The sequence below is a fragment of the Rhinolophus ferrumequinum genome, unplaced genomic scaffold (assembly GCF_004115265.2).
Source record: "Rhinolophus ferrumequinum isolate MPI-CBG mRhiFer1 unplaced genomic scaffold, mRhiFer1_v1.p scaffold_84_arrow_ctg1, whole genome shotgun sequence".
NCBI lineage: Eukaryota > Metazoa > Chordata > Mammalia > Chiroptera > Rhinolophidae > Rhinolophus > Rhinolophus ferrumequinum.
Window position 1 is genome coordinate 393,164 of NW_022680440.1, and position 24,749 is coordinate 417,912.

General features: G+C 38.5%; 1 protein-coding gene across 3 annotated transcripts in view; it reads right to left on the bottom strand.

Moving 5' to 3' along the window:
- Positions 1 to 24,749, bottom strand: part of MAP3K2 (mitogen-activated protein kinase kinase kinase 2) — a 148,551-nt gene that overhangs the window by 62,843 nt on the left and 60,959 nt on the right. The gene's annotated exons all lie outside the window — the stretch shown is intronic.

Here is a 24,749-nt window from a genome sequence, read left to right on the forward strand (position 1 = left end):
ACAAGCCTACAGTAATCAAAACAGCATGGTACTGGCATAAAAACAGACACATAGATCAATGGAACAGAATAGAAAGCCCAGAAATAAATCGATGCCTATATGGTCATTTAATCTATGACAATGGAAGCAAGAATTTACGGTGGGGTAAAGACAGTCTACTCAATAAATGGTGCTGGGAAACCTGGACAGACACATGCAAAAAAATGAAGCTGGACCACCTTCTTACACCATACACAAAAATAAATTCAAAATGGCTTAAAGACTTAAATGTAAGATCTGAAACTGTAAAATTCCTAGAAGAAAATATAGGAAGAAACTTTACAGACATTACCCGGAGTAAGACTGTTACTGATATATCCCCTTGGACAAGGGAAGTAAGAGAAAAAAATAAACATGCGGGATTACATCAAATTAAAAAGTTTTTTCACAGCAAAGGAAACCATCAATAAAACAAAAAAAGATCCTACTGAATGGGAAAAGATATTTGCCAATGATATATTCGATAAGGGGTTAATATCCCAAATTTATTAAAAAACTCACTGAACTCCAAAAAAACAAACCCAATTAAAAAATGGGCAGAGGACATGAAGAGACATTTTTCTAAAAAGGACATATAGATGGCAGACATATGAAAAAATGCTCAACCTCACTAACCATCAGAGAAATGCAAATAAAAACCACAATGAGCTACCACCTCACCCCAGTCAAAATGGCTATCATCAATAAATCAACAAACAACAAGTGCTGGCGAGGATGTGGAGAAAAGGGAACGCTTGTGCACTGTTGGTGGGATTGCAGATTGGTGTAGCCACTAAGGAAAACAGTTTGGAGGTATCTCGAAAATCTGAAAACAGAACTACCTTATGACCCAGCAATTCCACTCCTAGGTATCTATCCGGAGAAATCCAAAACTCTAACTCAAAAAAATTTATTGCAGCACTATACACAATAGCCAAGACATGGAAACAACCGAAATGCCTATTGGTAGACAACTGGATTAAGAAATTGTGGTACATTTATACAATGGAGTATTATGCAGCCATAAAGAAGAAAGAAATCTTACCACTTGCAATAACATGGATGGACCTAGAGAACATTATGTTAAGTGAAGTAAGTCAGACAGAGAAAGATAAGTATCATATGATCTCACTTATATGTGGAATCTAAAGAAAAGAACAAATGAATAAACTAATCAGAAACAGTTTCAGAGACACAGAGGAAAAACTGAGGGTTGCTAGATGGGGGGGGGTGTGGGGATAAGGGGTAAGGTGAGGGGATTAGAAAGCACCGTCAGTAACCACAAGATGGCCACGAGGATACAAAAGTCAATTTGGGGAATGTAATCAATAATGTTGTAAATATTCTGTAGGGTATCTGATGGACACTTGTCTCATTAGGGAGACCACCTCAGGGAAGATGTAGATGCCTGATCACTGCACTGTACACCTGAAGCTGAAGCCGAACAATAAGGAATGTCAACTACAAGTTTATATATATATATGTATATATGTATATTTATATGTATATGTATATATTACGTATATAGTTACAAGCAGCGGAGTACAGCATTAGGAATAGAGACAGTGGAAATGTAATGGCTGTGTACGATGTCAGAGGGGTAGTGGATGGGGGAGGGGATTTGACAGTGTGAGGAATATAAATGATAAATGTCTTAACTATTACATTGCTTTGTGCACATGAAGCTAATAAAAAAATAATAATAAAAATGTCAATAAGATAAAAGTCAAAGAAAGGCTATGGAAATATTGCAGATTAAAGGAGAGAAAAGAGACATGGATCCAGACCATAGACTGTATCCTGTACTAGACAGAAATAATGCTACAGAGGCCATGATTAGGTCAACTGATAATACTGGAATATGGACAGTTATTATTTATTCAGAAAGGCTACATTCCAGCTACCACTCTTTCTGCTATCTTTATTCCCTTTAATCCAATATAAGAGTCTTTCTTATTTGCATAATGAATGATAAAATATGTGCATGTTTTATAGGTTATTGGCTGGCATGAAATATATTAAAAATGAGTTTTCATTCATGAAAATTGGTGGGGTTCAAATATATGAATTGCCTAAATTACCATAGGAACACTCTTCTGCCATTGCATAAACAGAGTATAAAGGCCTATATATTTTTTAAGATAAGGATTATTTTTATTAACATGACCACAATACCATTCTCATATCTTTAAAAAAACAATGATTCCTTAATATCACCAAATAATCATTCAGTGTTCAAATATCCAATTGCTTTACAAATGCCATAAATATATATAGTTTAAATAAGGTTCACACTTAGCAATTAGTTAAAAAGTCTCATAAGTCTCTTTTAATATATAGGTCCTCCTTTCTAAAGGCCTGTATTTTAGTTTCATGTGTACAAAACAATGCAATAGTTAGACATTTCACCGCTCACAAAGTGATAACCTCCCTCCCCCATCCAATCTATTGCCCCTGACATTGTATGTATCTATTACAATTCCACTGACTCTATTCCCTACGCTGTACTCCATATCCCATCACTACATATATATTATAGTTGACATACAATGTTATTCAGCTTCAGGTGTACAGTGCAGTGGTCAGGCATCTACATCATCCATGAAGCAGTCTCCCTAATCAGGTATGTGTCCATCTGACACCCTATAAAATCTTTACATTATTGATTATATCCCCCAAACTGTCTTTCATGTCCCCGTGATAATACTGTAGTTACCAATTTATGCTGTCTAATCCCTTCCCCTTCTCCCTCATCCCCACACTCCTCCGACCCAGCAACCATCAGTTTTTTCTCTATATCTAAGACTACTTGTTTACTTTGCTCATTTATTCTGTTCTTTAGATTCCACATATAAGTGAGATCACGTGGTATATGTCTTTCTCCAACTGACTTATTTCACTTAGCATAATGTTTTCTAGGTCCATCTATATTGTTGCAAATGGTAAGATTTCGCTTTTTTATGGCTGCGTAATACTCCACTGCATAAATATACCACAGTTTCTTAATCCAGTCAATTACCGATGGACATTTCCGTTGTTTCCATGTCTTGGCTATTGTGTACAGTGCTGCAATAAACGCATTTTTTCAAATTTGAGTTTTGGATTTCTCCAGATAGATACCTAGGAGTGGAATTGTTGGGTCATAAGGTAGTTCCATTTCCAGTTTTTTGAGATACCTCCACATTGTGTTCCAAAGCAGCTGCAACAATCTGCAATCCCACCAACAGTGCATGAGGGTTCCATTTTCTCCACATCCTCTCCAACAATTGCTGTTTGTTTGTTTTTTGTTTCGGGGTTTTGTTTTGTCAATTTCTTGATTTTGTTTTGTTTTGTTTCAGGTGTACAAAACAATGTAGTAGACATTTATCATTTATAACCCTCACAAAGTGACAACCCCCCACCCCCAATCTACTACCCGTCTGACATTGCATATATCCGTTACGTTTCCACTGTCTCTATTCCTTATGCTGTACTCCACTTATTGTGACTCCACTTATATAGATGTATATATATATATATATATATATATATATATATATATATATATATACATACACACACATACATACATATATATATGTATATAAAATTGTAGTTGACATTCATTATTGTTCAGCTTCATCTCCAGATGTACAGTGCAGTGATCAAGCATCTACACCGTCCGCGAAGTGGTCTCCCTATAAGACAAGTGTCCCTTGGATACCCTACAAAATCTTTACATTGTTGATTATATTTCCCCAAATGACTTTCGTTTCCCGGAGGCAATCTTGTGGTTACTGACTATTTTCTAATCCCCTCACCTTCCCCCTCATCCCCACCCCCCGCCCATCTAGTAACCCTCAGTTTTTCCTCTGTGTCTCTGAGACTCTTTCATTCATTTGTTCTTTTCTTTAGATTCCACATATAAGTGAGATCATATGGTATCTGTCTTCCTCTGTCTGACTTATTTCACCTAGCATAATGTTCTCTAGGTCCATCCATATAGTTGTAAATGGTAAGATTTCATTGTTCTTTATGGCTGAATAATACTCCATTGTATAAATGTACCACAGTTTCTTAATCCAGACATCTACCGATGGGTATTTCGGTTGTTTCCATGTCTTGGCTATTGTGAATAGTGCTGCAATAAACATACGGGTGCATACATTTTTTCAGATTAGTGTTTTGGATTTCTTTGGATAGATACCAAGGAGTGGAATTGCTGGATCATAAGGTAGTTCCATTTCCATTTTTTTGAGATACCTCCATACTGATTTCCATAGTGGCTACACCAATCTGCAATCCCACCAACAGTGCACAAGCGTTCCCTTTTCTGCACAGCCTCTCCAGCACTTGCTATTTATTGATTTATTGATGATAGCCATTCTGACCAGAGTGAGGTGGTATCTCATTGTGGTTTTTACTTGCATTTCTCTGATTAGTGAGGTTGAGCATTTTTTTCATACGTCTGTTGGCCATCTGTATACCCTCTTTAGAGAAATGCCTCTGCATGTCCTCTGCCCATTTTTTAATTGGGTTGCTTGTTTTTTTGGTGTTGAGCTGAATGAGTGTTTTATAAATTCTGGATATTAACCCCTTATCAGATGTATCATTGACAAATACCTTCTCCCATTCAGTAGGCTGTAAAGGGCTATATTCTTAAAGACAGTGCCTAAAGCCAGTCACTTGTTTTGAGGATTGTGGTTATTTGTTGCCACTTATAAGGTTATCCAACTCTTGCCTCTAGAATTTTGTTTCATCTACATATCAACTGAACATTTCAGGCAGGTATGGATGGCTGAAGTGCCTAGGGATAGCAAGTGGGGTAGTTATATTTACAAAATAGATGGCACTTATTATTTTTGGATTTACTTGCTAACAAATGTTGGTAAAATGTCTATTATATTTGGTAGAATTTGGTCTCTAAGGTTTACTTTCATTATAAACTAATGGATTACAAGGAAGCAGCTTATTTTCACTTAACTTTATCTGTTGTTAAGTGAAAGAACATAATAATTATGCATGACAAATATGACTTAGTTCAATTCATGACGTCCACCTTAAGACCTCTGCAACTGGCTTTCTCTACACCTAACAATATTGCAAGTCTTTAAATGCATATTCAGATCTCCAGAACTTCCCTGACCATCCAATCTAAAACATTTTCCCCCACTCACTCTATTAATTTTGTTATATCATCCTATTTTTCCTTCTTCAAAGTACTTACCATGACATAAAAATACTTTTAATGTAATTAATTTACTTATTTATTGTGTCTCTACCCCATAGGCACGTGAGTTTAACAGCAGAGATTTTGTTAATTTGGTTCATCACTGCACCTGGCTCATAGACTGTGCTGAGTATTTTAGAATGAATGACAAAACAAAAAAGTGGGAGGAGGATGGAAGATGGGAATCAGGAGAGAAAAAATAGCTAACAACGATAAAAAACTAAATCTAAAATAACAAGGAGTAAAGGTCCACACAAAGACCTTTTCTTATGTGTACTATAATTAGTAAGACATAAGTCAAACAGCACTCCACAGTCAAATAGACTAATAAACCAAAAAAGAATACACTGCTGTAGTGTCATGATTAACAGAGATATGTCATTAAAATATCGGTAAGACATACCCAGCTGTGTGAGGGCATTTACCATACTGTACTAAAAAGATTTTATTAAAATAAGTGTATTTCATTATAATAAAGCCTTCCTCCTCCACAAGTAGAATGAAATCACTGAGATCAAACCAAACTTTATGTATCTCTTTGTCTTCAAATGAGTCAAAATTAGTACTCAATCTAAATTTGCTCAACTGTTCTAACAACTTATTAATGACTTTCACATTTATATTAAGGTGATAATAATTGGAAGGTCATTCCATTCTACCGATGTGAATAAATTACAAGTTAAAAGAGTACATGAAAGTGCTCTATGAGAAATCAATAGTAAATTGAGTTTCTCGTACCATTTCAGCCTATAAAAATCCATTCTAAAGCAAAGGTGACCTACATTTTAAGAATCATGTTAAGCTTTTAAAAATTTTGAGTATATGTGGTTTTATTTTCTGAAATGTTATCTTTTGTCTAACAATCATTCTCATTCCAGGATCTAATTAATCAAAAAACACTTAAAACAAAGTAACCTATTTCTGAAACTCAGAGTAATCTCAACAACTTTCTAAAATATTAAGCCACAAAAACATATACTCTAAAAATGAAACTATATTTTATAGTGAAATATCATCAATACTCCATAACCTTTTGTAGTTGCAAGAGAAAATAATTTACGTCAACCACATATTTTCATGCAATCCTATAACATTAATCTGAGATTATTGAGGCTTAAGACTAAGAAGAAGACTTTAAATCATAATGTTCCTTCTTGGCCATAAACTCAATTGTAAGCATTCATTTCAATAAGGTGGTGTACTGAAAACTTACAGAAGGCACGGTAGGCAGTTTCTGAAATGGCCCCTAATGATCCTATCTCCTGGTATTCAGGTTCTTGTGCAACATCCTCCTGTTAAGTGTAGCTAGGACTAGTGACTTAATTCTAAAAAAAGAAAAAGAACACAAAAGGGATCAAATATATGGTGATGGAAGAAGAACTGACTCTGGGTGGTGAACACACATGATATATAGATGATGTATCACAGAATTGTATACTTTAAAACTATATAACTTTACTAACCATTGTCACCCCAATAAACTTTAAAAAAAGAAGAAGAAAAAAAGGATCAGATGTCATCTCTGAAATTAGGTTACAAAAAGCCTGACTTTCCACCTTGCTCTCTCTCTCTCTCACTGACACACTCCGAAGAAAGCCAGACAGTGTTGTAAACCTTCCCATGGAAAGGGTCACATGGCAGGGGCCGGCCCTGTGGTTCAGGCAGTTGGAGCTCCGTGCTCCTAATGCTGAAGGCTGCCGGTTCAATTCCCATATGGGCCAGTGGGCTCTCAACCACAAGGTTGCCAGTTTGATTCCTCTACTCCAGCAAGGGATGGTGGGCTCTGCCCCCTGCAGCTAAGAGTGAACACGGCACCTTGAGCTGAGCTGCCGCTGAGCTCCCAGATGGCTCAGTTGGTTGGAGCGCGTCTTCTCAACCACAAGGTTGCCAGTTCCACTCCCAGAAAGGATGGTGGGCTGCGCCCCCTACAACTAGCAACGGCAACTGGATCTGGAGCTGCGCTGCGCCCTCCACAACTAAGATTGAAAGGACAACAACTTGACTTGGACGAAGTCCTGGAAGTACACACTATTCCCCAATGAAGTCCTGTTTCCCTTCCCCAATAAAATCTTTAAAAAAAAAAAAAAAAAAAGGGTCACGTGGCAAAAAATCTGTATCTCAGCCAATGTCTAACTGGGACTTAAGACTGTAAACAGCCAAATGAATGAGCTAGGAAGCAGATCGTACCCCAGCTGAGCCTTAAAATGACTGCAGCCAGGCTGACAACTTCATTGCAAACTTATGAGAAATCCTGAGCCAAAGGCACACCCCAATTCATACTCCACATAAACTGTGAGATAATAAATGCTGGCTGTTTTAAACCCCTGAATTTTGGGGAAACTTGTTATACTGTTATAGATAATGAGTGCAGAGAGCAATAAATTAACTTTTTATACATCTGTAAATGCTGATTGGTATTTCCAGAGAAAATTAAAGTACTAACTAAACAAAGATGCATATGCTACAAAGTAATGCAATTCTAACGACATAATGCCATTCTGCCAATGCACTATTAAATATATATATATATTTACATATTTAAATTTTTTATTTTAAAATACATATTGATACTTAATAGATTATTACTTAAGCTTCATAAAATGGAGAAAGCATTTCTGATGAAGAGGGTATTTTCCCCTCAACTGAATGGAATCATTGCATCATTATTTATAAGAGCCAAAAAGTGAAACCCAAATGTCCATCAACTGAGGAACTGATAAGCAAAATGTGGTATATGTATGTACACAGTAGAGTATAATGAGGCAATATAAAGAAATGAGATACTCAGGAGTGACACCAGCAACATGAAACTCCAAGTCCTCACTCCCCCACAGAAACATGTAAAAACAACCAGAAGCTGACAAAAATAACTTTGTATGGGCTCTGAAAATAGCCAAATGATTATAACAACCAAGTGAATATCCATCCAATCAAGTAAAAGCTACATTCAAAATAGGAGTACGTTTTGGGGCATTTTTGCTTGAACTTGGCTCTACCCACTTCCGTACACAATCTTGAACTGGAGGAAGCAGCAGCCCAGTCCCCAATTCCTTCCCTCCCAAACTAGAGGGAACAAAGCAAACCTTTGCAATGTTCTAAGCTGCTGGAGGCTGCTCTGTTTTACCTAACTCAGAGCTCAGATGGAAAAGATGCTAGTACTACTCAAGAGAACTGCAGGGGGCTCACAGACCTGCAGATGCCTGGAACAAAAGATTATAGGTACAGACACATACAACAGACAAGCTAGGGACCCAAGGAGAAGCTAAGGTAATATTCTTTGGGAATTCAAGGTCTTTAAAAGCAGTTGTACATGTGGGGAATCAAAAAAGCCACACAGAGATTTGGTAAGAGGCATGCCCAAAAAAGGCCTGAGACCAGAAATCTTCACACTGGGCTGATCCTACATCCCAGAGCACACCCAGCTAGTAAGTGAAGAACTGGTTCAACAAAGAACCAGTATGCAAAGATGGGGAGTGTGATGTTTGCTCAAATTATCAATTTTCAAAAAAAAAAAAAATTACAACACATACAAAACAAAACAAAACAGGAAAACGTGACTTATTCAAAGGAAGGAAATAAACTGGCAGAAACCAGTCCTACAGACGCATAGGCAATGGACTTACTGAATACTTTAAAACAACTGTGCTAAATATGCTTAAAGAGCTAAAAGAAAACACAAATAAAAAAGGAAATAAGGGGGCCGGCCCGGTGGCTCAGGCAGTTAGCGCTCCATGCTCTTAACTCCGAAGGCTGCCGGTTCAATTCCCACATGGGCCAGTGGGCTCTCAACCACAAGGTTGCCAGTTCGATTCCTCGACTCCCTCAAGGGATGGTGGGCTCCGCCCCCTGCAACTAAGATTGAACACGGCACCTTGAGCTGAGCTGCCGCTGAGCTCCCGGATGGCTCAGTTGGTTGGAGTGCATCCTCTCAACCACAAGGTTGCCGGTTCAACTCCCTCAAGGGATGGTGGGCTGTGCCCCCTACAACTAGCAACGGCAGCTGGACCTGGAGCTGAGCTGCGCCCGACACAACTAAGACTGAAAGGACAACAACTTGAAGCTGAACGGCACTCTCCACAACTAAGATTGAAAGGACAACAACTTGACTTGGAAAACAGGCCTGGAAGTACACACTGTTCCCCAATAAAGTCCTGTTCCCCTTCCCCAATAAAATCTTAAAAAAAAAAAAAAAAAGGAAATAAGGAAAGCAATATACAACAAAATGAAATTATCAACAAAAAGAAAGAAATTATAAAAAGGAACCAAACAATAATTCTGGGGCTGAAAAAGCTAAAAGGATCAACAGCAGATCTGAACAAAAAGATGATCAGCAAACTTAAAGATAGGACATTTGCAATTATCAAGGCTGAGGAAGAGAAAGAAAACATAATGAAGAAAAGTAAACAGAATCTAAGGAACTTACGGGACACCATCAAACAGACCAATATAAGCATTATAGGAGACCAAGAAGGAAAAGAGAAAGTGAAAGGGGCAGAGAGATTATCTACAGAAATAATGCCCAAAAATTTCCCAAGTTTGATAAAATACACAAATTTACAAGTCCAAAAATTCAATAAATTCTAAGTAGGACAAGCATAAATAGATCCACACCAAAATACAATATAATCAAATTGTTGAAAGACAGAGAATTTTGAAAGGAGCCAAAGAAAAAAGGCTCATCATATATAGTGGATCCTCAAAAAGATTATCAGCAGAAAACTGATAATCAGCAGAGGCCACAAGGCACTGGGATAATACATTAAAAGTGCTGAAAGAAAAAAATTACCAACCAAGAATTGTATATCTACCAAAAGTTGAGGGAATTCATTACCATTAGAAATGCCCTACAAGAAATGCCAAAGGGAGTTCTTCAGGTTGAAATGAAAGAACATGAGACAGTAACTCACACATATTAAGATATACAGATCTCCATCCAGTAAAGATAAATACATGGGCAAACATAAAAACCAGCATTAGTATTATACAGTATTGGTTTGTAACTCCATTTTTAATTTTCTACAGGATATAAAAAAAGAAGTGCAAAAATAATTATAAATCTACATTAATGAGTACACAATGTACAAAAATGTAACTTGTGACACTGCTAATAGACGGGTGAACAGACAAAACTGTGTCACTATAAAAAAATCAACTAAACACAAAGAAAAGCAGTAATAGAAGAAAAAGGGGACAAAAATGTGACATACAGAAAACAAATGTGACATACAGAAAATGGCAAAAATCCTTTGCAATCAGTAACTACTGTAAATGTAAATGAACTAAACATTCCAATCAAATGGCACACATTTGCAGAAAGGATTTTAAAAGCATGATCCTACTATATATGCTGTCTACATGACACATTTTATTTAGGTCTAAGGACAGAATAGGCTGAAAGTGAAAGCACAGAAAGATATTCTATACATATAGTAACCAGACAAGAACTGGAGTGGCTATACTAATATCAGACAAAATAGACTGTAAGTCAAAAACTGTTACAAGAGACAAAGGACATTAAATATCGACAGAAAGGTCAATTCATGAAGAAAATATAACAATTATAAACATATGCACCAAACATCAGGGCTCCAAAATATATGAAGCAAACACTGACAAAATTAAAGAGAAAAATAGACATACCTACACAATAACAATAGGGGACTCAATACTCCACTTTCAGCAATGGATAGAACAACCACACAGATAAAAAAGAAAACAGAAGACTTGAACAACACTAAATACCCACTGAACCTAATAGATATATACAGAACACTCCACCGAAAAACAACAGAATACATATTCTCAAGTCCGCATGGGACATTCTCCAGGATAGACCATATGTTAGGTCACAAAAAAAGTCTTAATAAATTTAATGAGGTTGAAATCAGATAAAGTATCTTTTCCATTTGCAATGGAATGAAACTAGAAATTAATAGTACAAGCAAAACTGGAAAATTCACAAATATTTACTAATTAAACAACAAATTCTTAACCAATGAGTCAAATAAGAAATCACAGGGGAAATTAGAAAATCTTGAAAGAAATAAAAATGAAAACACAACATACCAAAACTTACGGGATACAGCAAAAGCAGTGCTAAGAGAGAAATTTATAGATGTAAATGCTTACATTGAAAAAGATTTCAAATCAACCTAACTGTACATCTTAAGAAACTAGAAAAATAACAAACTAAACCCAAGGCTAGCAGAAAAAAATAAAGATTAACACAGTGATAGAGAAAAATCAATAAAACGAAGAGTTGGTTCTTCAAAAAGATCAAAAAAATTGACAACTTTTAGCAAGACTAAGAAAAAAGGGAAGATTCAAATAACAAAAATCAAAAATAAAAGAGGGAACATTATAGAAATAAAAAGGACCATATGGGATTAATGTGAACAATTGTACATGAACGAAATATATGATCTAAATAAAATGGACACATTCTAGAAACACAAAACCTGCTAAGACTGAATAATGAAGAAATAGAAAATCTGAACAGACCTATAAATTAATAAGTATAATGAATCAGTAATCAAAAACTTCCCAACAAGAAAAGCCCAGGGCCAGATGGTTTCACTGGTGAATTCTACCAAACATTTAAAGAAACTCTTATCAAAAAAAAAACCCAAAAACTGAAGAGTAAGGAACACATTCTAACTCACTGGACAAAGCCAACATTACCCTAATACCAAACCCAGAGAAAGACATTACAAGTAAACCATAAACTAATTATCTCGTATGAATACTGACGCAAAAAATCCTCAACAAAGTAGTAGCAAACCAAATTCAGCAGCATATTAAAAAAGTACTATACACCATAACCAAGTAGGATTGATTATTTAAATACAAGAATGGTTCAACAAATAAAAATCCCAATGTAATATATCACATTAACAAAATGAAAGAGAAAAAAGATACGATTTCAATTAATGCAGAAAAGGCATTTGAAAAAATTCAACACCCTTTCATGATAAAAACACTCAACAAACTAGCAACAGAAGGAAAATTCATAAACATATTAAAGACCTTATACAGAAAGCCTACACCTAACATAATACTCAATGGTGAAAGACTGTCCTTGTTCAGATTAGAAACAAGACATGGATGCCCACTTTGCCACTTCTATTCAACATAGTATTCTAAGTTCTAGTAAGAGCAATTAGACAAGAAAAGAAATAGGCATCCAAATTGAATGACAGAAATAAAACTCTGTTTGCAGGTGACATGAAATGTACATGTAGAAATGCCTAAAAATTCCATACAAACAAACAAACAAACACTGTTGGAGCTAATAAATTCAGCAAAGTTGCAGGATTCAAAATCCACATATAAAATCATTTAATTTATACACTAACTCTAAACAACCTGAAAGTAAAATTAAGAAAACAACTACATTTACAATAACCTCAAAAAGAGTAAAATGCTTAGGAATTAACTTAACCAAGGAATAAAAAGACTTGTACAATGAAAACTAAAAAGCACTGCTGCAAAAAACTAAAAGACATAAATGGAAACACATCTCATGTTCATGAATTAGAAGACTTAATGCTGTTTAAGATGACAATACTACCCAAAGTGACCTACAGACTCAATGTAATCCCTGTCAAAATTCAAATGACTTTTTTGCAGAAACAGAAAACCCATCCAAACGTTCATTCAGAATCTCAAGGGATCCTGAATAGTCAAAGCAATCCTGAAAAAGAACAAAACAGGGCTCATACTTCCTGACTTGACTACTGTAACTTACAAAGTCACAGTAATCAAAACAGCATGGTACTGGCATAAAGGCAAACATACAGACCAATAGAATAAAGTCCAGAACTAAAATAAACCCTTGTGTATGTAGTCAAATGATTTTTGACAATAGTGCCAAGACTGTTTAACAGGGAAAAGACAGTTTTGTAAACATATGGTGATGAGAAAACTGGATACCCACATAAAAAAAAAAAATGAAGTTAGACCATACCTTACACCATATACAAAAATTACCTCAAAGTGGATCTTAAACCTAAATATAAGAGCTAAAACTGTAAAACTCTTTGAAAAATATAGGGGGAAAGCTTTATGACATGGGATTTTTGCAACAATGTCTTGGACGTGGCACCAAAAATACAATCAACAGAAGAAAACATAGATAAACAGCTATTCATCACAATTTAAAACTTCTCATGGATGAACCAGGAGGACATTATGTTAAGTAATCCAGTCATAGAAAGGCAAGTACCACATGATTCAACTTGGTATATGAGGTATCTAAAGCAGTCAAACTCTTAGAAGCAAAGAATAAGATGGTGGTTGCTAGGGGCTAGAGGATGGGAAAAATGGAGAGTTGATATTCAATGAGTATAAACTGTCAGTTATGCTAGATGATTAAGTTCTAGAGATCTGTTGTACATCACAGTGCCTACAGTTAACAATACAGTGTTGTGCACTTAAAATTTTGTTAAGGAGGTAGATCTCATGTTTTAGGGTTCACACCACCACACATTATAAAAGGAGTGGACACAAAGAATCTTTGGGAAGTGTTGGATATGTCTATTACCTTGACTGTGGTGATGGTATCATGAGTGTCTGTACAAACTCACAAAATTGTACACGTTAAATGTGTTCTTTTTATATCAATTATACCACAATAATAATGTTATTTTTTAAAAAAACAAAACTGATGAACATGACTCCACAAATAGGAAACCTCAACCAAGAAACAGAAACTTATAGCCATACCTCTGATATATTATGAGTATGGTTCCAGATCATCCCCATAAAACAAGTATCACAATAAAGCAAGTTGTAATCTTTTTGCTGGTGAAGGGTCTTGCTGTCAATTTGTAAAACACACACAGAGACAAAAAAGACACCTGTGAAGTACAATAAAGTGCTATAAAATAAGGTATGCCTATATAAAAAACGAACTAAAATGGAAATTTTAGAGTTGAAAAGTACAATACCCAAATGTAAAAAGCAACAGATTCAACAGTAGATCTGGGGTGGCAGAAGAAAGAATTAAACTCAACAGAAAGATCAATAGCAATTATCCAATTTTAAGAACAGAGAAAAAAAGACTGAAAGAAAATGAACAAGATCTCAGAAACCTGAGAGACAGTAAACAGGCCAACACATTTTAATGGGTGTCCCAAAAGGAGGGCAGAAAAATTATCTAAAGAAACAATGGCTGAAAACTTCCGAAATTTCATGAATAACATCAATCTATGAATCCAAGAAGCTCAATAAATCCTAAACACAATAAACATCAGGAGATCTACGCCTAGACATATCGCAGTCAAACTGCAGAAAGTCAAAGATAATCTTAACAGCTGAAAGAGAAAAATGATTCCTCTTCTAGAGAGGGATACATTAATGGACTGACTTCTATCAGAAATAATAGTGGCAGAAAGAGATGGAATGATATATTAAGTGACAAAAATAAAACAAAAAAATGTCAAGCAAGAATCATATATGAGGTAAGACAATTAAGTTCGCAAACTCATCCTAGAAAAAATGTTACATATGAAAAGGTCGGACAATGAAGTTCACGAACTCATACTAGTAAAAGTCCTATATACTGAATATCACTTATGGTCACCTTCAAAGTACTCCCCTTGGGAAGCTATGCACTGATGCCAGCGCCTAGCCCACCCTTCAAAGCAATGTTGGAACTCTTTATCTGGAATAGCCATCAGAGCTGTCGTCGTATTACCCTTGATGCCCTGAATGTCATCAAAATGTCTTCCTTTCAATATTACCTTTATCTTCAGGTAAAGAAAGAAGTCATTGGGGGCCAGATCAGGTGAGTAGGGACGGTGTTCCAATACAGTTATTTGTTTATAGGCTAAAAACTCCCTCACAGACAGTGTCTTGTGAGCTGGTGCATTGTCGTGATGCAAGAACCATGAATTGTTGGCGAAAGGTTTAGGTCGTCTAACTTTTTCATGCAGCCTTTTCAGCACTTTCAAATAGTAAACTTGGTTAACTGTTTGTCCAGTTGGTACAAATTTATAATGAATAATTCCTCTGATATCAAAAAAGGTTAGCAACATGGTTGCAACAAGTTTGCGAACTTAATTGTCACACAGTATTCTGCAAGACTCTGGTTCAAGATAGAGGTGAAATAAAGACATTCCTGGATAAGGCTGAGAAAATAAGCTGCAAAAACCGCCTTATAAGAAATACTAAGGGGAGTTCTTTAGACTGAGAAGTGACATTAGATAGGGTAAGTCAAATCCAGTAAACAAAACGAAGAACATTGGAAATGGTAAATAGGAGAATAAGTTTAAAAGGTGATTAAAATGTTTTTTTTTTTGCTTCTCTTAGGCTCCTTAAAAAAACATGTATACTGTATAAAGCTAATTCACACACACGCGTGCACACACGCACATACACACACCCCATTTCACCCAATAAAAGCGGAAGACAACATCTTTTCTAGCACCCAAGATAGACCTTGGCCATACCCTGGGCCACAAAATAAATCTCAAAACATCTAAAAGAACTGAAATCACAGAAAGTATGTTTTCACCACAATGGAAGCAACCTAGGAAGTAAAAATAGAAAGACAACAGGAAAATCTCCTAAAGTTTAGGAATGAAACAACATACTTCAAAATAATCCACAGCTAAAAGAGAAAGTCTCAAGAAAATTTTAAATGTACAGAACTAAATGGAAATACAATCATGCAAAACACAGATAAAAGAGCGGTGAGAGGAAAAATTATAGTACCATGCTGTACCACCTCCCCCAACAGATGCCCCATCTAATGTCCTTTGAGCTCTTGCAAACATGGAAAGGGTAAAGCAAGAATAACCCCTGCAATATTGGACTGGGATTGGTGGTATTATGAAATCATGTTTTTTAATATGTATGGATAAAAAAAATATATAGATGTGCATGTTTATGTGCATATGTTTGTGTGCACATGTACACAGACACACGTGTACGTACCTATACATGTTTTATAGCTTTGGCTACTGAGACCTGGGAACAGTACTATCCTACTCACAAGTACACCTGCTAATTGGTAGTTTCTAAATAACAACCTCCACAAAAAGGAACCAGGGCTCCTTGAAAACATGGGTTATTTCCAGGAATGATCAGGTAACTTGCAAGATGAGCCTAGAACATCTTATTACGCCAGGAAAAAAAACATACAAGGAATCATGGGACATGTCAAAAGTACACAAAAACCAGTCTGGGTTTTTGTGGGGGCTCTCACTCACTAGCCAAATAAGGGAAAATGTGAGCATTAAAATAATCACAAAGGTTACAATCCATTAAATATAAAAGGAATTCATGTGTTCAGACAAATTATAAGTAGATGAATCAATCAACTAAAGAACAGGGCTGGCCCGGTGGCTCAGGCGGTTGGAGCTCCATGCTCCTAACTCTGAAGGCTGCCAGTTCCATTCCCACATGGGCCAGTGGGCTCTCAACCACAAGGTTGCCGGTTCAACTCCTCGAGTCCCGCAAGGGATGGTGCAACTATGAACACGGGACCTTGAGCTGAGCTGATGCTGAGCTCCCGGATGGCTCAGTTGGTTGGAGCGTGTCCTCTCAACCACAAGGTTGCCTGTTTGACTCCCACAAGGGATGGTCGGTTGCGCCCCCTGCAACTAACTGGCAACTGGACCTGGAGCTGAGCTGCGCCCTCCACAACTACGATTTAAAAGACAACAACTTGACTTGGAAAAAGTCCTGGAAATACACACTGCTCCCCAATACAAAGTCCTGTTCCCTTTTCCCAATAAAATCTTTAAAAAAATAAAAATAAAGAACAGGGACCTTTCCCTTTTGTGATATTGAAAGCATGGGTGCTTGAATGTAATTTTATTATAATACTGTAATAAAATTACAAAATAACCATTTGGCAATCATCAGTTGTAATAACTCAGTCAATAAAAATATCAATGAATGGATAGGAATGGCGGCAGCAGGGCGCACTTTCTGAGTTCTCCTCCAGATCTTGTTGCAAACGGGAACTATAACCCATCGAGGAAATTTTCGCTCACCACACAATATAGTGGAGAGATTCGTGGATTGCTTGAAGCTAAGAAATTCTTGAAGGTACGGTAACTGGACGGAGCAAGGAGAGGAGGAGGAGAAACGGCGTGGGAGCGCCCGGCCGGCAGCGGCGGGAGAGCCCAGCCCCCAGCGGAGCCTCAGCTGGCGGGGGCGAAAACCGAAAACCACGGAGCCGGGCAGGCGCGGGATCCCAGGCAGAGCGGAGAGCGCAGAGACCGAGGGTAGGCCCTTTCCCTGCTCCCACGGCTGATTTCCCCCGCCGGGAAGGCGGCGCGCCCTGCGGCGGTCGGGGGCGCAGTCTCCATACCTGGGCCCCTCACCCCCCGCTCTCCCAATCCTACCCCGCCCTTCCAGAGACTGGGACTGGAAACCCCGGTGCAGCCCCGCGGTGCCGGGCGCGCACAGGGGCCCAGGCGGAGCGGAGAGCGCAGAGACCGGGTGGCGGCTCTTTCCCTGCGTCCCGCGGCTGATTTCTCCCGCCGGGAAGGCGGCGTGCCCTGCGGTGGTCCGGGGCGCAGTCTCCATACCTGGGCCCCTCCCCCCCGCCCTGCTCTCCCAATCCTACCCCGCCCTTCCAGAGACTTAAACCGGCCCCTGAACCGAGAAGTGGTATCTAAGGCTCACGCTTTGGGAAGCCTGACGGGCAGCCCTGACCCAGGCAGATTGGGCAGTGTGCGTGATTTTGGCTGCGCTAGGAGAGAAGAGACGCCTCCACCCCCAGCCACCACCTTTTCTGGCCTGCGGGAAGAGGGCGACACACGGCTGGGCTGGGAGAGTGAAGACCCCTCCATCTCCAGCCCCCACCCTTCCTGGCTTGCCTAGGGTGGGGTGGGTGCAGCGGCCGAGACACACCCGGAGATCAGCAGTGAGGCAGGCGCAGCTCTGGGCTTTCAGCAGATCAGAAATCTCCTGCCCGCACTCACACACACACACTGAAGAGGTGCCTTAAGACTCAAGAGTTTTGGTCACATATCTGGTGGTGCCACTCTCAGTGTGCATTTGTGCAGGCAAGGGCAGAAACTGCACTGACTTTGTAAAAACTATCATCCAGACCCCTCAGGCCCACGCTTTTAAGTCTGCAGTCCCAAAGTCTCTCTGGGCACCAGGTGACCGGCTCTGCCTGCGCAATAAGCAGGGGGCTCCTTGGTACAGCAGAGAACAACCTGGACATTGCTTGGTGGGCTTAGGCCGAGACTGTCGCTGCTTTTTGTATTGCTTTGTTTTGTCTTGTTTTGCTTTGTCTTTATATCTTTGATATCTTTGCCTCTGTCGAGTGGGGTTATCAGGTGGTTTTTGCATGTGAACGTATTTGATATTTTTCTTTGTTGTTGTTGTTGTTGTTGTGCTTGGTGATTTGCTTTGTTCTGAAACTGCCCTGCCGGGGCCCAGCTTGTGAGGCACGGTCAGCAGATCAGAAATCTCCCGCCCGCACCCATACACACACACTGAAGGAGTGCCCTAGGACTCACGAGCTCTGGACAAAGGACTGGTGGTGCTCCTCTCGGTGTGCATACGTGCGGACAAGGGCAGAAGCTGCACTGACTTTGTGGAGACTATCATCCAGACCCCTCAGGCCCACGCTTTTAAGTCTGCAGTCCCAAAGTCTCTCTGAGCACCAGGTGACCGGCTCTGCCTGCGCAATAAGCAGGGGGCTCTTTGGTACAGCAGAGGACAACCTGGTCATTGCTTGATGGGCTCAGGCCAAGACGGTCGCTGCTTTTTGTTTTGCTTTGTTTTGCTTTGCTTGGTTTTGTTTTGCTTTATCTTGTATCTTTGATATCTTTGCCTGTGTCGAGCGGGGGTTATCGGCTGTTTTTTTTTTTTTTTTTTTTTTTTTTTTTTTTTCTTCTTTGCTGTTGTCGTTGCTGCTGTGCTTGGTGATTTGCCTTGTTCTGGGACTTCCCTGCCGGGGCCCAGCTTGGGTGGCACGGGACTCGGCATATCTGGGGGCCAACTCCAGACCAAATCGGAGTGCAGCCGGGGTTGACCTGCAGGTCACATACCTAGAGGGGGTTCTCGGCAGGCTCTGGAGCCCATAGAGGCCAAACCACATTGGGGTGGTCAACCCTCACGCAGCAGAGTGCCCTGCGGGGGGCAGAGCCAAGTCTCACGGCAGGTCAGCCCAGGAGTTGACCCCACCTGCTCATTAGCGGGAAGCAATTAAAGATCTTCTTGAACGGGACAGTGTACACAACACAAGACTCACCTTTGGAGCACACGCGGAGGAGGACGACGTGGTGCGAGTCAAATATAAAGGACACATACTACACAAGATAACCGAGCAAGAACTAAGAACTCTAGGGGATCTACCTAATATATCAAAATAAACACAGTCAGCCAGAATGGGGAAACAAAGATACACGTCCCAAATAAAAGAAGAGAAGAAGCTTCCACAACTGGAACCAAATGAAGCAGACGTAACCAACCTCTCAGAGACAGAGTTCAGAACACTGGTGATAAGAATGTTTAAGGAGCTTAGAGAAGACATAAAGAAGGATGTAGAAATCATAACAAACGAGCTTAGAGAAAACATAAAGAAGGATGTAGAAATCATAACGAAAAACCAGTTGGAACTAAAGAACACAATTACCGAAATTAAGAACTCACTTGAAGGAATTACCAGCAGGCTAGATGAAGCAGAGGATCGAATCAGCGACTTAGAAGACAAGGTAGCAGAGATCACCCAAACGGAACAACAAAAAGAAAAAAGAATAAAAAGCAATGAAGATGGCCTAAGAGACCTCTGGGATAACATCAAGCGCAACAACATGCGCATCATAGGAATACCAGAAGGTGAAGAGAGCAAGCAAGGGATTGAGAACATATTTGAAGTAATAATGTCTGAAAACTTCCCCAACCTGATGAAGGAAACCAACATACAAGTCCAGGAAGTGCAGAGAGTTCCAACCAGGATTAACCCAAACAGGTCCACACCAAGACACATTATAGTTAAAATGGCAAAGCTTAAAGACAAAGAGAGAATCCTAAAAGCAGCAAGAGAAAGACGGAGGGTTACATACAAGGGAACTCCCATAAGACTATCAAATGATTTTTCTACAGAAACATTGAAGGCCAGGAGGGAGTGGCAGGAGATACTTAAAGTGATGGAAAACAAAGGCCTACAACCTAGATTGCTTTATCCAGCAAGGCTATCATTTAAAGTTGATGGAGAGATAAAGAGCTTTCCAGAAAAAAATAAGCTAAAGGAATTTATTACCACCAAGCCAGCATTGCAAGAAATACTAAAAGGTCTTCTGTAAATAGAAGAAAGATCAAAACAACCTAACTACAAATTTAAAAATGGCAATATCTATGTACCTATCAATAATCACTTTAAATGTAAATGGATTAAATGCTCCAATCAAAAGACATAGGGTGGCTGACTGGATAAGACAGCAAGACCCTTGTATATGCTGTATACAAGAGACTCACCTCAGAACAAAAGACACACACAGGCTGAAAGTGAAGGGTTGGAGTAAGATATTTCATGCAAATGGAAACGAGAAAAAAGCTGGAGTTGCAATACTTATTTCTGACAAAATAGACTTTAAAATGAAGAACATACTAAAAGATAAAGATGGGCACTATATAATAATAAAGGGATAGATCCGACAAGAGGACATAACCCTAGTAAACATCTATGCACCCAACATAGGAGCACCTAAATATATAAAACAGGTACTGACTGACATAAAGGCAGAGATCAACAGTAACACTATTATAGTCGGGGACTTCAACACACCTCTGACCACAAGGGACAGGTCTTCCAGACAGAAAATCAATATGGAAACAACAGCCTTAAATGATACATTGGACCACTTGGATTTAATCGATATTTTCAGAACATTTCACCCCAATGCTGCAAAATACACCTTCTTCTCAAGCGCACATGGAACATTTTCCAAGATAGATCGTATGTTAGGCCACAAAACAAGTCTTGATAAATTTAAGAAAATTGAAATCATACCAATTGTCTTCTCTGATCACAATGCTATGAAATTAGAAATGAACTACAGGAAAAAAACGGGAAGACACACCAATTCATGGAGGCTGAATAACTTATTACTAAATAATGAATGGGTCAAGCAGGAGATCAAGGAAGAAATCAAAAGATATTTCGAGATAAATGAAAATGAAAACACGACGACCCAAAATCTTTGGGATGCCGCGAAAGCAGTCCTAAGAGGGAAATTCATAGCTTTGCAGGCCTACCTAAAGAAACAAGAAACATCACTAATCAACAGTTTATCTTCACATTTAAGGGATCTGGAAAAAGAACAGCAAAATAAGCCCAAAGGGAACACAAGGAAGGAGATAATAAAGATCAGAGCAGAATTAAATGAAATAGAAACCAGAAAAACAATACAAAAGATCAATGAATCCAAGAGTTGGTTCTTAGAGAAGATAAACAAAATCGACAAACCATTAGCCAGACTCATTAAAAAAAAGAGAGAGAGGACCCAAATTAATAAAATCAGAAACGAAAGAGGAGAAGTGACAACGGACACTGCAGAAATACAAAGAGTTTTAAGAAGTTACTATGAGCAACTATATGCCAACAAATTTGACAATTTGGAAGAAATGGACAATTTTCTAGAGGCGTACAACCTTCCAAGGCTAACTCAAGAAGAAACAGAAAACCTGAATAGACTGATTACCACCACGGAAATTGAATCAGTAATCAACAGTCTCCCAACAAACAAAAGCCCTGGACCAGATGGCTTTACAGGTGAATTTTACAAAACGTTCAAAAAAGAATTATCACCAATTCTCCTCAAGCTCTTCCAAAAAATCCAGAAGGAGGGAAGACTCCCAAACACTTTTTACGAAGCCACTATCACCCTGATCCCAAAATTAGACAAAGACACCACAAAAAAAGAAAACTACAGGCCGATATCTTTAATGAACATAGATGCAAAAATCCTCAACAAAATATTAGCAAACAGAATTCAGCAATACATTAAAAAGATCATTCACCACGATCAAGTGGGATTCATTCCTGGTATGCAGGGGTGGTTCAACATCCGCAAATCTATTAATGTGATACACCACATTAACAAAATGAAAAATAAAAATCACATGATCATATCAATAGATGCAGAAAAAGCATTTGATAAAATCCAACAGCCATTTATGATAAAAACCCTTAAGAAAGTGGGAATAGAGGGATCTTATCTCAACATAATAAAGGCCATATATGACAAACCCACAGCTAACATCATACTCAATGGGGAAAAGCTAAAACCATTCCCCCTAAGATCAGGAACAAGGCAAGGATGCCCATTATCTCCGCTTCTATTCAACATAGTTCTGGAAGTTCTTGCCACAGCAATCAGACAAGAAAAAGAAATAAAAGGCATCCAGATTGGTAAGGAGGAAGTAAAGTTATCATTGTATGCAGATGATATGATACTATATATAGAGAACCCTAAAGACTCCACCAAGAAGCTATTAGAGCTGATAGATGAATTTAGTAAAGTGGCAGGATACAAAATTAATATTCAGAAATCAGTTGCATTTGTATATACCAATAATAAAACATCAGAAGGAGAAATTAAAAAAACAACCCCATTTACAATCGCTCCAAAGACTATAAAATACCTGGGAATAAATTTAACCAAAGAAGTAAAAGATCTATACTCAGAAAATTATAAGACACTGATGAAAGGAATGAAGGAAGATATAAATAGATGGAAACACATATCATGTTCATGGATAGGAAGAATTAATATAGTTAAAATGTCCATACTGCCTAAGGCAATATACATATTCAATGCAATTCCTATCAAACTGCCAACGTCGTTTTTCACAGAAATAGAACATATAATCCTAAAATTTATATGGGACCATAAAAGACCCCGAATAGCAAAGGCAATCTTGAGAAATAAGAACAAAGTGGGAGGTATAACAATACCTGACTTCAGATTATACTACAAGGCTACAGTAATCAAAACAGCATGGTACTGGCATAAAAACAGACACATAGATCAATGGAACAGAATAGAGAGTCCAGAAATAAATCCACGCCTATATGGCCATTTAATCTACGACAATGGAAGCAAGAATGTACGATGGAGTAATGACAGTCTATTCAATAAATGGTGCTGGGAAACCTGGACAGACACATGCAAAAAAATGAAGTTGGACCACCTCCTTACACCATATACAAAAATAAATTCAAAATGGCTTAAAGACTTAAATGTAAGGTCTGAAACCATAAAATACCTAGAAGAAAACATAGGAAGAAACTTCTCAGACATTACCCGGAGTAAGATGTTTACTGATATACACCCTCGCGCGAGGGAACTAAGAGAAAGAATAAACATGTGGGATTATATCAAACTAAAAAGTTTTTTCACAGCAAAGGAAACCATCAATAAAACAAGAAGGGATCCTACTGAATGGGAAAAGATATTTGCCAGTGATATATCTGATAAGGGATTAATATCACAAATCTATGGAAAACTTACTCAACCCAACTCCAAAAAAACAAACGATCCAATTAAAAAATGGGCAGAGGACTTGAAGAGACATTTTTCTGAAAAGGACATACAGATGGCAAACAGACATATGAAGAAATGCTCAACCTCACTAACCATCAGAGAAATGCAAATAAAAACCACAATGAGATACCACCTCACCCCAGTCAGAATGGCTATCATCAATAAATCAACAAACAACAAGTGCTGGCGCGGATGTGGAGAAAAGGGAACGCTTGTGCACTGTTGGTGGGATTGCAGACTGGTGCAGCCGCTATGGAAAACAGTATGGAGGTATCTCAAAATTCTGAAAATGGAACTACCTTATGATCCAGTAATTCCACTCCTAGGTATCTATCCGGAGAAATCCAGAACTTCAATTCAAAAATCTCTATGCACTCCTATGTTTATTGCAGCACTATACACAATAGCTAAGACATGGAAACAACCAAAATGCCCATCGGTAGATGACTGGATTAAGAAACTGTGGTACATTTATACAATGGAGTATTATGCAGCCATAAGGAAGAAAGAAATCTTACCATTTGCAACAACATGGATGGATCTAGAGAACATTATGTTAAGTGAAATAAGTCAGACAGAGAAAGATAAGCTCCATATGATCTCACTTATTTGCGGATTCTAAAGAAAAGAATAAGTGAATGAACTAATCAGAAACTGTTTGGGAGACAATGAGGAAAAACTGAGGGTTGCTAGATGGGCGGGGGGAGTGGGGGGTGGGGGGGAGGGTGAGGGGATTGGAGGGCAGTCGGTGACCACAGGATGGCCACGGGGTTTGAAAATTAATCTGGGGAACGTAATTTGGTGGTTACCAGAGCGTAAGGGGGTTGGGGGGTGGGGGATGAGGGTGAGGGGGATCAAATGTACGGTGATGGAAGGGGAGCTGACTCTGGGTGGTGAACACACAGTGTGATTTATGGATGATGTGATTCAGAATTGCACAACTGAAATCTATGTAATTCTACTAACAATTGTCACCCCAATAAATTAAAAAAAAAAAAAAAAAT